Here is a 15,913-nt window from a genome sequence, read left to right as displayed (position 1 = left end):
GTAATAGCCAAATAATGCTCGCTCATGCTCGCCGCAAAAGTATTTTCTTTTTAACCTAAATGCTATCTAATAATAATTACATTGTTTACAACTTAGTGTTTATCAAAAGAAGAAAAATGTTTTTGTGCGCGTTTATTAATTGAATACTTTCATAAATCATCTTTCCTCATTTTTTTCCTTCGTCGTCTTTCTTTTTCGGTTATTAAAAAGACATTTTAATGGTGGATGTTTGATGTTGTGTACTCGAAAACATAATAGCTTCATAATCAATTATGTTGCATGTTTTATTCGATTTTTTCATCATCGTTTCCTTACTCGTACTCGTATACACACAACATGTTAATTATTCAGAATATTTTTTTTATTCGGGTTAAAGATGATGCTGACATTTTTTACTTTTTTTTAATAAATGTAATCAACCAAAAAATTATTTACAAGAACTTTAATATTGAATTATATTCACAATAAAATGTTTTCGAACGATAATTCTGTAACTGATTTTTACCACTCCCCCGAATGTTGTTATTTTGATGTAAAAATTGTAATTACATTTTTAGAAACATATCTTGTCAGATTAAATTTTTTTTTGAAATTTACATTTTTTTAGATTATGTCATTTACAGCATTTATGGTCAAATGGATGTTTTATGATGGCAGGCATTACGAGAATATTAATCGACATTTGAGTGTTATCTACCTCCATTTTTTCGGTTTAATTTTTTACAAGAATTTATGTAAAACGAATTGAATTAAATATTGATTCTGTTATGTAGGTGGTTTTTCATAAAATACATCGTTTTGTGAATCGAACCAGAATCCTTATTTTATAATTGACTCAAAAATGTGTCTGGTAAAGTGAACTTTACTTCGCGGTGCCATGACGTTAACTCAAATTTTGTGAGTAATAGTTTTACATGCTACATGCGTTGGAAACCGAACTTTTCATGTTTCATGCACTCTCCTCATGTAAAATCCATTACATAATTCGAAATAAGAAGATGAAAAGTCTCGTTCTCGTGTGTTTTTTGACATCGGCTACGCCTTGGATCAACAAAATTCACACGAAAACTCTACTTTTCATCTTCTTATCCCTAGTCATGTAATAGTACATTACGTCCGAGGTTCCAAATTTTTATTTTGACAAGTGGTGACGTTATGGTCCGACCCGAAGGAGAGCGCGGTAAAGTGCACTTTACATCACTGTTAGTGACTGTGAAAAAGTGCTTGCGTGTAAAACATAATCACGAGGGGACACTTTTCCCTCAGGTACGTATTATATGCTGAGAGTGTCAAAAGAAGTGTATGAATTACTAAAAGTACGGTTTTCAACGCATGTGGCACGTTATATAAGATTATGCAGCTATTGCCAAAATTCTTATCAAGACGTGTGTGCATTGCTGGTCGAGCCGAAGATAACTCATAATTCAAGATAACAATTTTGGCAAGAGATAAACAAAAATACTCTAGTGAAATAAGTGGGAAATTATTGTTGCGAGTGATGGAATGTGGTCTTTCGCTCACTAATGAAAAGCCTTTCCCTCGTTCGTAAAGTACTGGAACAGTAATGTACTATTACTTTACTAGGGAGGTAATGTGGCCTTTCCCTCACCATGGAAAACCCTTTACCTCGCTCGTAAAGTAAAATAGCATACTGCACACGGGAATTAATTTGGTATTTAGTATCACGATGAGTACAAGTACCCCGGGCTGATTGGTGATTGGTATTTACATGGATGGCTTAGTATGAAATTATTATTATCAAACATAAAAAGTCACTTTTAAATGTAATAATAGACATCGGCTTCGCCTCGGCTCGAAAAAAAGTACTCCTCGAAGCAAATATAAATATACCAATTAACAGAGAGTCTCAAATAGGAATATGATTCGGATTATCATCAATCAACTTGCTCATGGAAAAATTATTTTCGTTTCATTTGTAAATGAAAATTTCAATTTGTCGTCCGATAGAATTTTAGCCCAACGAGCCATTTTAATGTGATGTAATCCATCAAAATGACCAATGCTGTTTGTTGTACGATATTTCGATATTTTTAGCGAATGCATGTTTCAATAATTGAAAAAAGAAATTAAACAATTTTAATTAGATACAAACATTCGTTGCTGATACATGCATGCAGTTATTGGACAACAATGTGACAATCAAAAATTCAAAACCGAAAATTTTATTTTTCCGGCAAACAACAATAAATATACTCGAGGCACCAAAAAAACTGATGGTCGTTTATGCAAAATTTTAGTAATTAAAATAAATATTCGGTAACACTGCACGTTTTATCCATTTCCATGGTGCACCATTCGTATATATGTTATTAGAACACACATTATAATATGGTCTAAACTGTCCGCATTTTTTTTAAATTTATCGTTGTTTATGTCGTTTTTTCGGTTTGTTTTAGTTTGCTCAAATTAGCTATAATGGACTGCTTTTGCACCATAATTTATATAATCAATTAAGCATTTAATTGGTTAGAGACGGGTTTATCAATTCCATTAATTATAATTTTTGCGAGATAAATCACTGTCTTATATTGTTTGCCTGGTTCGGGATTATTAATTTAGATAAAGCGAATGAGCGCAGAAACGTACATAGGAATCATTATAATATTATTGACGACAGAAGCGAAGGTCTTCTTTTAAGATATTAAAATTAAAAACTTTTATCAAACAATTTGGATTTTGAAAAGCTCATCAAAATTGATGGAATTCTTTTCAATTCGTTTTTAAAAGACTTCTCTACCTGGTATCCATTTAACGCAATTTAACGTAATAAACGGGGAAAAAATAAATTTTAATTTTACATTAATTCACAGCATGTTTGACAAAATGCTCAACATAAACTTTGATTTAAAGTTTCCAACCAAAAAAACAACAACCCAGAAAACCCAAAAATACAAAACCGAAAACATGACTTCTTCATTCGACATCATTTGTTGTTGTTATTCCTCCGTTTTTTTGTGTGTGCGTTTCGTTCTTCCCATCCAAAACAATCTTAAATCATTAAACAATTTTCTTTTGAACATTTCGGCAAAATCTTTTTCTCTCTATTTCTTTCACCACAATTAAACGGAATGGTAGTGAAGGCGATACGATAGTATGCTCGAGTGATATAATATACCACATTCTATATACCATTTAATTCAATATCGTAGGAAATTCCGTGCACGCATAGAACCTATAAATATACTGAGCCAATTAATTAAAACCCATCGAATTAACATATTGATTTATATGCGATTTGAACAAAACAATTTTAATAATTCTGTCGATATTTAGTTTATTGTGACTGCGATGATTATATGGTAGGAAATAGCCCAAGTCATCAATTTTTTGTGTGTTACCTAGATCATATGGTGTTTTGTTAAAAGGCCACCTTTTAACTTTTTTATGTTTAAATGTATTCAAGAATATTCCGTTGCCCTCGGAGTTGCCTGATGATAATAATCGTAGGTTTGACAAATTTTTACAATTTCTTGTTTCCTTGTGTGTGCTTTTTTTCAAATCGAAAAATGGCCCCTCTGTGGATGTATAATTTATAGTGACAAAGGTTCAATATGAAGAAAATTCGGTAAAAATAGCGACCTCAGGAAAAGCAAAGAATTTTTCAAATTTTTGTACTAGGTGTTCAAATGCAAAACATCGTCCTTTGAAATCTGGCTCGTCATCTGTTATCGATAACCAAGGCAAAAATATATGTACAATGAACTTTGGCTAGTGTTCTTTATAGCAAAATGTGTGTTAAAACTAATGAGGTCATAGATTTTGTAGGCAATACTTTAAACAACGAAGTAACAGATTTAACAAAAAGGTTAAAGACATACAAAATTCAATGACAATAATGAGAAGTCGTCCATGGTCCGTAAGTTAATGTATATCTCCACTCGATACTCGATATCAGAAAAGTGTAGAAAGTATAAGAAGTGTGACGTGAGTAACTCTGAACTTGTTTTAGAGTCGTTGAAACGTGGAATTTTCACTTTTTAAGCTAAATATGTGGATTACATTAAGACATCAGAATACATGCCCTAAACCTTTCTTCCAGTGCAAAGACATCAGTAAACTGTTTTCTTTTGCAGATTTGTTGTGGCGACAAACCCGCGGACACATAAATTCTGAGGAATTTTACGCTCTCCTGATCATATTGTACTTAGTGATAGATGATCAATATAAATTTCCTTTAGTAGAAACTTTCAATACGTGGAAAAGTAGTATCGATTCGTCGGGTATTACAATAGTTGATATGCTACCAACTTACTCCATACCGAATATGATAACTCGATTTCTTTTGATGACTATGAAAAGTCTAACATCAAATACATAAATTTGTTCAATTAATCGAGCGAGAGAGAGAGAAAAGCGAAACGAAAAAAGTTGGTCTTATTTATGGCTTTCAAATTAAGCGACGTATAATTAAATTAAATCGAAAAATTTGGTAAGAAAAAACCGATTCTATATATGGTATGAAGAGTATAATTACGAAAATAAATTAAGAGAAGACGGCCAGCATACAATATACATAATATGCATGCATATGCACATACATAATATGTGATGATGTACATAGTACAATACATTTATCAGTAAAAAAAGTATTTGACTAATTCGTCTCTGCTTGCAACATGATAAACATGATGAACTATAATTTATTAAAAGAAAAACCAGTAAATAAACTCATTTTTCGTGGGGACATGTTTGACTTCTGTGTATAAAAATAATGTCGGTGGATAATAAATTTCATTTTTAATGTTAACCTCCGCTGGTTTCAGTTTCAGTTTTGGAGCAACATTTTGAATGGCACAAAATGCTTAAATTGAATAACTTTTCTTGGATCTATTCGTATCAGTAAAACGAACATATATAGTTATGAAATTTTTACCCATAAATAGGATTCGTATAATTTAAAAGTAAATTCCAGTAAAGGGAAGCAAATTATTGTGTAAGCTCGCAATCGTTTCTTTCCAATTTTAAATTATTGGTAAAAGTTAAATTGCAGTGATTTTTCTATTCAACGGAACTACTACCATTTGCGTTTACCGTATACCGCCGTGTGGCTCGAATAGAATTACACCATAATACGGCCAACACAAATGATGTATATGACAGCGATATTACAGAGAGAAATAGAGTGTTCCAGTTTGTTGTAACACAATTGTGGTCTGCACCTCAACTGTTCGAAAACTGCACTAATTGTTCGAAAACTGTTCTAACTGTTCGAAAACTGTGCGAACTGTTCGAAATCTGTGCAGACTGTTCGAAAACTGTGCTAACTGTTCGAATTGGAACATTTTATAATGGATTTGTTTTTCGTTTCTTTAATAACATAAATCACTCTAACTACGATCTCTTAAATAATCTCACATTGTGAAACTATGGAACTTCTTTTTCGTTGTTAAGAAAAATCCTTAAAATCGTATAAAATACTCTACACTCTACTACCATCATCATGAGCTTTCCCCAAATAATGAAACACTGAACGACAGACCGAACTCACATGATGACGGTATAAAGTCAACTAAAACTTTTCAATGAAGTGTTTTTTCGTTTATATATTTAATTTTTCTCATTTCAAATTGTTCCGAAACTTTTTACTTTATAAATGTGTTTCCATTTATTAACAAGGGAACTAAGAAATTAATTTAAACGCAAAGTTCTTAGAAGTGTGTGATTGTTTAGTAACCATAATTTGTAGGAGTTTTACTCACTGGTGGTTTGCATTTAGGTATATAAAGCTGCTACTACGTCGGTCTTAAAAAGTTTCGGGAAGTTGTTGTTCAGACATTTAGTGATAATGAAATCAAAAATAAATAAGTTTCTCGTGGTGGTTTTGACTGAAGCTTTCACACAAGACACATTCGTTTTAATTATGAAATACATTTTGTTGTAAAAGAGATTTTTTATCATTTAGAGTTTAAAAAGAAAATGCACACAATTTTTTGCACTGTTGCTAAACTTTTAGAAACGGCTCGTCGTCTTTATCGACGATGACATGAGAAGTATCGATAAATGGTACGTGCAATCAATGAAAATTTATGCTGAACGACGTTTATTTAAATAGTTGAAACTTATCAAGTGAGAAACAGGAATCAAGTGGCAACGATTTTTTTTTAAACACACGGACAACACTTACATGTTACGCTGGTCAGATAAACATTTTGACGAGATACATTACAGAATTTTCGACGGTTTTAAACAGGGTTCGATTAAAATAATTAATTTTAAATATTCAATTCATTGAAATCAAAAATTTATCAAAAACAGATGTGAGAAATTAATTGGAAAAGTAGGAAACTTTTAAAAAGTCAGGGAATATGACCCGTCCCTATCAGACACAGAGTTCAGTAAAATTATCGAACGAATTTAGGTTGTGAGTAATTATGTGATTATTGAAAAAACAAACAAATAATATAATAAGAATTGTGATAGGTCATAGAATTCAGTAGACTTCGTTAGGGAACCACAATCAAATAAATAAATGTTTCAAACGCGAAAGTATAAAATGAAAACTTATTTAGTTGGATGAATAATTTATTGGTTGTGAATTTTAGCAAGAGCTCAAACTTTCACGGACGGCAAGTACATCACTGTAAACAGCCTCGATGAAGCTTCATCGAGGCTGTTTACAACACTGATATTATTATCGAATCTGTCAGACACTATTCTTTTACTCAATAGCCAGATCTTATAGTTTATGTGTTTAAACGGTAATCGATGGTACAGTCACTAAATCTAGTACTTCATTCATTAAAAAGTTAGATTATTTGCATTATTTTTACCATGCATTCTGCTGTATTGGACCACTTTAGTCAGAGATTGAATATTTTGGTTGTTGCTATCGATGACTAACAGATGATTTAGCTGTTTAATTTCAGTCTTTATGATTTAAATTGTAAATTGTAAATTGTAAATTGTAAATTTACCTTCAGTAATTCTCGGTCATCCAGTGTAATAATGGTTCAAGTATGTACCCTTCTACGTAATGATGTCTAATATAAGTATCAATATCACTCTCCATTCACACAATTTGTTACTGATGTGTTTATAAATTCGATAAAAAAATGATTTTTTTTAAAGAGTTCATTTCAAGGTAAATTAGGATTCATTTGATTGAGCATCAAAACGAAAAACCTGTGGCACGCATATAATCCCGATAATGACTTCATTTTGAAACGTTAACTGTGTGTGTTATATCTCTTCTTCGTAGGCTGGTGTGTATGTATGTGAGTAATTCAATCAACATCAACAGAAATCCAGCCGAAAATTAATTTCCCAATGACATTCTCACACGATCTCCATAATAATAGTAATTATTCACACATTTCGGATTTATTCGTTATCGATCAAGGGATCAAATTAGAGAAGAAGAAAAAATATTTTGTAGGCGTTGAATGAAATGATGATGATTGGTTTTCATTTTGGTAAAATATTTTTTTTTCCCATTCTCTATTCATTTCGAAAATATTCCGACAAAACTTTTATTATGACTGAAAAATATCACACAAAACGAAACAATTCTCGCGTCGATTTTAAATTGTAATTCAATCAAATTTGAATTTTATCAATAAACAAACACGCAGCAATTACAAAATTTTCATATAATATTCACTTGATTCAATTGAATTCAATGCACTTTTATGTAAATATATATTTTCATAATCATTTTTCAATGTTTATTGTCACAACATAATATTATTGTAATCGGGAAAAAGCGTCTGCATATGCATACGTTGAGTACATTAACAATAAGTTATTCATCAAATTTATTATATTATATGATGTATGGCTGAACCGTTTACGTACAGTGAGATATTTATTTATAATAAACTAAATTATACCGAGTCGGTTATCGAATGTAATAATGATGCAACTGTGGCCGAAATTATATTCACATAATAACATCGAAAATGCATTATTCAGAATGAATTTTTGAACGATCTGTTTGTTTGTCAGCAGAATGGAGTATAATTATGCAAAGAGAATTAAATAAACTCGACCATGACATGACATTTCAAAGTTTCAACAAAAAAAAAAGTTCTTCGACAATAGAACTATCTTCCACTATTTTTAAAATCTATTTTATATTCTACACATTATCAGATCTTAAATTGCTGTGAAAAATTGTCTAATTTAACGTTGGTCTTATGTTAACGATGCGCTGAGAGTTTTAGTTTTAGTTCTAAATTCAGACGTATTCCGAGAACAGAAATTTTGGCAGGATGAATAAAAGATTTTCGCCTAATGGATTTATCACTGCGACAAATAGTATAGTAGTGAGAAAGCATCGTAATTTGAGTGAAATAATTTCTTTATTTCTTAATGAAATCAGACTAATTCCCTTTTTATGAATTCACAGCAGCTCCTAGTTGACAATCAACATAATGCAGTTTTGGATTTCTTTATATTTATCTTATAAAGGGTCTTGCTTCGTACGACAAGCATATCACTAATATAATTTTCAAATCTATTATGTCAATTGTCAATTCAAAATCTTCTACTTCATATGTTTTAGCATTCATTTTGCTGTATAAAACTTTACGCCGTAACTCGGCGTTCGTCTTGGTCGATGTCACTAACAGATGGGATATGTGTCTATAAAGAGTGCAGAATGTGGTTTTGCCGTTTAAACGTTTAAGTTAACGTTACGAACCCCAGGCTGCTTTTATACTGTAATTCATATTTTTAGTTTACAAGTCATAATCAATCATCTAAATAGAACTTCCAGTATGCTTTTTGTCTTTCATTATAGTTTCGATAGCCAAACTACTTCATTTACAATCCTGTCCATGTCTGATCAAATTAAACTCGAGATTCTATTTTAAGAAAACTGGAGAAAAATTCCTTACAAAAATACATTTTAACTAATTGTGAAAGTGTTTAATTCTTCAAAATGTTCCTATTTTTTTGGTATATTTAAAAGCCGATTAATATTTGGCAGCCACCATTGTACCATCGTACCATTGTATGATAATAAAGCTCCTAAAAAATACTTGAAAGTGATCTCGAGCGGAAATATGACCTCGAGGAGGTGATAAACATTTCAGACATTTCTTATAAAATTAAATTCGTGCAGAAGAATGATGATAAGGAGTACGGAAAAATATTATGTCGAAATGTGTTGAGGAAAAAAAAAACAATTGTGAAGATTCATGAACTGCCACTTAGCACGTACTAATACAAAATTTAAGACTTTGACGACGACCGGTATTATAAACAATATCAAAAAAGGTGACAGTCCCGCAAAAGTTAATCTATAACTGAATAGCATGGACAATGGAAGATAGCTTCCAGCAATTAGAACTGGCAGAGTATAAATCATTAATTTATTTTTGAAAACAAAAAAAAATTCTCGTATCCTCGTATGTATAAAGCTTGAAATGTCCGGAATTAGAAATGAAATGGAGCAACGAAGTCACAGATTTATTTAATTTTAATTTAATTAAGCATCCATTTCAATTTGGTGACTTCATTTTGTAAATAGATAATCCGTGTGACGTTGAGTTTACATATGGATGTTATTCCCGATCCTAGTCTTACTGATATCCATTTTTAATCAGTTCTGAATAGTACATTCAATGAAAATTTAAAAACTAAACCGGATACGTCGATGCTGGATAATTATGGATTCAAAATTAGGAGTAAAATTAACGTTGAACGAAAATGCTGGAAAATTGTGGAAAACGAGCAAATTCAGTCAATCAAAATTTACAGTATTTGCTTTTTGTAGTTTGATACGAAATTTCAAGTGTATCACAATAGTTACCGAATCTATTGCTTCTTTTTCTCAAAGTATCTCTTAGTGTTTGATATAAAATCTTTTACTTCATTGGTTTTAACAGACATTTCACTATAAATGATCACGCTAACCGGAGATCGTTACTTTTATTTTTCGGTGCTATGGATAACCGATGTTTCAGTTTCTTGTGAAAGCATTATATTTGAGTGAAATATTTGACACCCATCCGAAAAATTTTCTGTCCGCTAATTCTTCTTTTTCGTAGGAAACCTTACTGATATTCGAAAACTCTGTTGTTTCCTCCGAGAAGGTAGGGTTGTCAACGGTAATTGATGTCTTTAACCTGTCACCCGGAAAATGCTTGATGCCCCCCGAAAAAACGACTGCTCGATGAAGTGCAGCATAGATTGTGGCCCGCCATTACTTTTTACTATGAGGCGCAGGTGAAAATATCGGACCTCCCGCTCAAGTGTGAGTGGTCGAGTCGGACGTATTTTTTTTTCAGTGCCTTGTTGTAGCCGATTATACTAAACCTTCCTAACAAAATCATTTTTAAAATTACACTTTTTTGTTGTGTTTTATAAAAAAAAGTGTAAAAAAACAAAGATGATGTGGGTTAAGTCTACAAAAATTAGTTGTTTCCTTCACACTTTTTTTCTAAATAATAAAAAAACAAAAGAAACTTACATAAAACGTTAATTTATGGGAAATTCCATATATAATATTTAACCAATGTCCAATCAGCGACAGTTCTTCTTTTGTGTTGATTTATGCCTGCAGTGTGTATTCCGAATTATATATATCCAATTTAAAAAGTTTACACAAACAAATCCAAAAAGAATTTCTTCTCAATCTTAGAGCTAATTTGTTTGATTTAATGCAACTATGGAAAACATTAATTAACACATTTTCATTTTTAATGAATAGACCACAATTAACAAACACTTCATAATTTCAATTCAAGCATTATTTGTGTCACACCACACACAGACACATATGCAGCACGTCAAGTTGTTCCTTTAATTTAATTTTTTAATTCGTTTTTCACAATTATATGGATGGTAATTGATATTATATATAAATTCATGACATTTTCAAATATAATTCCCACTAAAATCTATTAAATTAATTATTTATTTACTTCCTAAAATGCATTTTAAACAGTCCATCCATAGACGTTTTGAATTTATAAAATGCATTTATAATGCATCCACCGTAATTCGGTTTTATCTTATTTACTTTTCAAATCAAAGTCATATCGATTTTCGTTTAACTGCCGTAATGCAATATAATTTCATTTATACATTTCGGAAAATATATATTTTTCAAAAAATAAAATAAAAAACAATTGGAAAATATCCTTTTCCGATTTAATTTGTCACTGTCAATTTTATAACAAGAGTATTCAATTTGGTTAATTAAAAAAAATATATTTTTTAAAACTATAAAATCCTCTCGTTCATTCACCACCGCATAAATATTTAATTAATTCACGTTCCAAATTTGGTATATTGCAATGAACTGGCGATAAACAACTAGTGCAACGCAACCGAATGAATCGTAAAAATATCGTAACCGCTATAAAACTTTACACGACAACGTTCCACAGTAGAATGAACTGAACTGAAGAGTGTATGGTGTAAAGTGTAAAAGCTCCTCGGAAAAGAAATCTCAGTTCAATGTTGCTGTATGCCAGAAAACGATGTGAGAAAACCGCTGTGCACCAACAGTAACATACAATACGATACTGACCTTTCCGAGGGCAAAAGGTTACGAATTGGAAGGAAAGAAGAATGGTGAAGAGATTGAGAGAGCGGAAGAGAGGAAAATATTCGGTAGAGATTTGAGCAAATCACGTGGTTGCCATATTCGTTCTGAATGGGAGAATATGTCGTCTTTGCTATCATCATTGTTGAGAGTTTTCTTATATTGTAGATGAATGGCGAGAGATAATGTTATCATTTGTTATTTAGAATACCTCGTGTTTATAAAACGTGTTTTTGGTTCAATTTATTGCTTATACCTCTTTTGCAGCACGTCTTCTTCATGCTGCATTACGAAAAATGTATGTATAACTATGAAATATAGAAATATGTGTGATAGGATGTAGTTTCACCATGCAGAGCAAATAAAGCCGTTTTCGGTACATTGTTTGGAAAAGCTTTTTGTTGGTAAAGTTTATGAGGAGGAAAATAGAATGGAATGACTGGAATATCAGTTCTAACAATGGGTAAAGTATTAACGTGAAAGTAGTTTTAGTGTCAGCATTATAAAAGGCATGAATTTGGTAGGTTTTGTATGCTGCTTGTTATTAAAATGTAAAACGATCATAAAATATTCGGTTCTGTTTTTAACTTTTTATAAAATTTGATGAAATATCTCAAACTGATGCGAAATAGGTGCTTGCATGGAACTGGCAGTATTTGAGTTGAGGTAATCTGGCACCTTTTATAAGCGAAGACGGTTCCGAGAAAATTTCACGTATAAGAAAAAAATGATTCGTAAAAAGTGATGAAGCCCGGATGCATTGTAATTAGAAAATCCCAACAAAAACCACGTCAATTTATATACCGTCGGGGTTTCCAGATTTCAATTAAAATTACCGAGAGTAACCCATTTCAAACGCCACGTATGAAAACTTACATCGAACTGTAATAATAAAAGCTTTTCCAGATAGCCAATATGCTTCCAGATCATATATAATTCTGTTGGATTTAATGTCAAATAAAATGCTATATTTCCGCAAATTTTTAATATTTCACGGAAAAAAATCCTTAAATTCCATTTCATAAAATTGAATTTAAATGTTGGTCACGTACAGCGAATACATTTCGGTGCGCTTATGGTTTTACATTTACCCAGTCTAAGAATGAGCAAGTTATGAAAATCTATATACCAACCACCACAATAATGGTCGATATGGCCATTTTTTCTCAATATATTCAACTTCGTTCGTTGGTGTGTCGGCATTGAAAGGATTTTTTGATGTCTATTTTAAGATATGAACCGAGCATAATGTATGGAAGTATTTACTTTATTATCGTAATGACGTTAAATCAAAGAAATCTTTCGTCACTCAACACAAACGATTTTTCAATTTTACTCCAAGGTCATGGGTATATAAATTATATTGTAATTGCGTTTTGAAGCTCCAGTCTCTGAGATCTTCAAGCCTTCAAGGGTTAAATTGCACCTGATAGCATCTAGTATAAAATATATATACAGATCACAGGACTCGAAAATTTACAATTAGCATGGTCTTTCAATCCACATCTGGTATCTGCGTAAATGATAACAATGAGTAACAAATTACAGTTGTCCTCGTAGCAAATAGTATGTTAAAACGAATTAAGTCATAGATTTTGAATCAATATATTAAAAAGAAGAATATCCTCGGTTGTTATGCTGTTGTTATGCTTGTTTTATATCTTTAGGAGTTGGTAGAAACAAGAACACGAAAAAAAGCTTCGAAGTAGCAGGACTGCTGAGCCAATTCTCAGGAAATACCTGAGGGGTTACTCACTCGGAAAGAAATACCCGTACGAAAGAGCAAATTTTTGGTGAAAACACGAGTAAATGCCAAGGAAATTAAAAAAAATGATGAGACACAATTTTGTCCAGTGAGTTACCCCTTGATCTTTGGTTACCTTTGGAAAACGTTGTTCCTAACTTTTCTAAAAGGCTTTTTTGACGAATTCGATTCCAGAATCGTAATGGCGATACAGTGGCCGACTTTCAATTTTGTGCACTATTTTGATTCAGCTGTTTGACCAGCTGGTCCATGTAAACAAACAAACTCAGGTAATTTTATAGGCTTCGTTGTTTTTTTAATGCAAATGTATGCGTCGGTTGACATTTCATGCCATGGATATAAAAGAGTAGAAGGTAACGTCGATGCGACGCAAAATTTGAAAACTTAAATTAGAAAAATTATAATAATTTTCTATGAAAAGATATTATTTTGCATGAAAAGCATATTTCGTATGTAAAAGCATATTCATAATGGAAAACATGTTTCAAATGGAAAACACGTTTCGCATAGAAAACACGTTTCGAATGGAAAGTATGTTTCGCATGGAAAGCATATTTCGCATGGAAAGTATATTTCGCATGGAAAGCATGTTTCGAATGGAAAACATGTTTCGAATGGAAAACATGCTTCGAATGGAAAACATGTTTCGCATAGAAAACACGTTTCGAATGGAAAGTATGTTTCGCATGGAAAGCATATTTCGCATGGAAAACATGTTTCGAATGAAAAACATGTTTCGAATGGAAAAAAACGTTTCGCATAGAAAACACGTTTCGAATGGAAAGTATGTTTCGCATGGAAAGCATATTTCGCATGGAAAACATATTTCGCATGGAAAGCATATTTCGCATTGAAAGCATGTTTCGAATGGAAAACATGTTTCGAATGGAAAACATGTTTCGAATGGAAAACATGTTTCGCATAGAAAACACGTTTCGCATGGAAAACATATTTTGAATTGAAAGTATGTTTCGCATGGAAAGCACATTTCGCATGGAAAGCTTGTTTCGCGTGGAAGCATATTTCGCATGGAAAACATGTTTTGAATAGAAAAGTTATTTCGAATGGAAAAGCATGTTTCGCATGGATAACATATTTCACACTGAAAACATATTTTGAGTTGACAACCCATTTTCTAATTTATTGAACTTCATAAAGTATTATATAAATTCTTTTATTTGAACCTACCTTCTAGTCTCTTTATGTCCATGAAATTCATGTCATCAAACTTCTCATTGGTTCTTACTTGGTCAAAAATTTTGGAGAGCATTTTTGTTTCATAACACAGATTTCGGCATTGAAACAGAAAGTTTTTGTATTTTGGAATTCACCTACGTCGTAGATTTTTCTATGCAACAGTCTCAGCATCTAGATTATTTTAGTAAGTTTATACTCTACGTCTAAAATGATTTTAGTTTCTAAATAATCTAAAGATTTTCATTATATAAGTAATGTACCAAATTCGGATTGAAACAAATGTTCGCACGACGTTAGTGATACATGCGACCGACTCATATGAGACTCTCTTTAGTTGAATTGTTGACGATAATAACAAAAACACTTATCTACTCCTGATAACAAAATTAACTTACTTTGTTTACATGGACCAGCTGGTCGAACAGCTGAATCAAAATAGTGCACAAAATTGAAAGTCAGCCACTGTATCCAACTAAAAAATGGTTAATTCTATCAAATAAGTTTTGATCACTATGACGTCGCTTTTAGCTTCATCGGACCGACTTCATAATCAGTTTTTGGTCTAAAAATCAAATATTCGTAATTTAATCGAAACTTTTTTTTTCACTCATTTGTGGTATCCCGAAAATCAGAATCAAATTTTAAAAAAAATTGTCCTTCTCTTCATTTTTTGTGTATATGCCGAGTAGGGTTCAATTCAATAAAACAACAATTTCCATCTACCAAATTTATATACACAGAATTCCTTTCAACCGTAATGTATGTCTACTCGCGATAAAGTCTGGTGTTGTATGTATATTTGCGATGCCAAAACTTTTTTCAACAGCCATAGTCCCTAAGTAATAATACTCCACACTCGTACAGTCTACAAAAATATTGCCAATAAAACAACCATGAGGACAGACTGAACGTCGCCATTTCAGCATCCGAAAGCTAGTTTTGTATTTAGAATATATTCATTCATCTTCCACATATATTCAACCATTTTATATACATGAAAACATTTGAAGAAATAGGCAATGTCTGAACTGAAATGTATACAAATATATACCTAAATGTTACGAGTTACGATGCTACATTGTAATTTGATGTGATGTTCATATTATGTATGTTTGTACTGCAGAGAGTATGCCACATTTTCACTAGTCTGATTTCAAATGCAATGATTTTCTCGCTCTAAAACATTATTTTCACCCTTACATTATGCAAGACAAGTATACTCTAAAGCCCTTTTTGATGTAATATGCATTATATGCTTCAAATGACCCAATTTCACAACACCGGAATTCACTTTTTATGTACGAAATGAATGGGAAACAACAAAAGAATCAGAATTTTACTCTTTTTTATTTCCAAATTCATGTTCTTATGTTACCAGCGTGTGTGTGTATGTGTTCCACTGTTTTTTTTTTCACATAGGTGATGGGCTATGTGGT

General features: G+C 31.7%; 1 protein-coding gene across 6 annotated transcripts in view; it reads right to left on the bottom strand.

Moving 5' to 3' along the window:
- The window catches only part of LOC119076979 (ADAMTS-like protein 1), a 96,863-nt gene extending 85,398 nt beyond the window's left edge, over window positions 1-11,465 (bottom strand). For all 6 annotated transcript variants that reach the window (XM_037184077.1, XM_037184081.1, XM_037184075.1 and 3 more), the window contains exon 1: window positions 10,436-11,465. The gene's annotated coding sequence lies outside the window, so the exon portion shown is untranslated. The remainder of the gene's footprint in view (window positions 1-10,435) is intronic.
- Window positions 11,466-15,913: the final 4,448 nt, after the last annotated feature.

The sequence above is a fragment of the Bradysia coprophila genome, unplaced genomic scaffold (assembly GCF_014529535.1).
Source record: "Bradysia coprophila strain Holo2 unplaced genomic scaffold, BU_Bcop_v1 contig_232, whole genome shotgun sequence".
NCBI classification, from domain to species: Eukaryota; Metazoa; Arthropoda; class Insecta; order Diptera; family Sciaridae; genus Bradysia; species Bradysia coprophila.
This window is presented reverse-complemented; position numbering and strand designations above follow the sequence as displayed.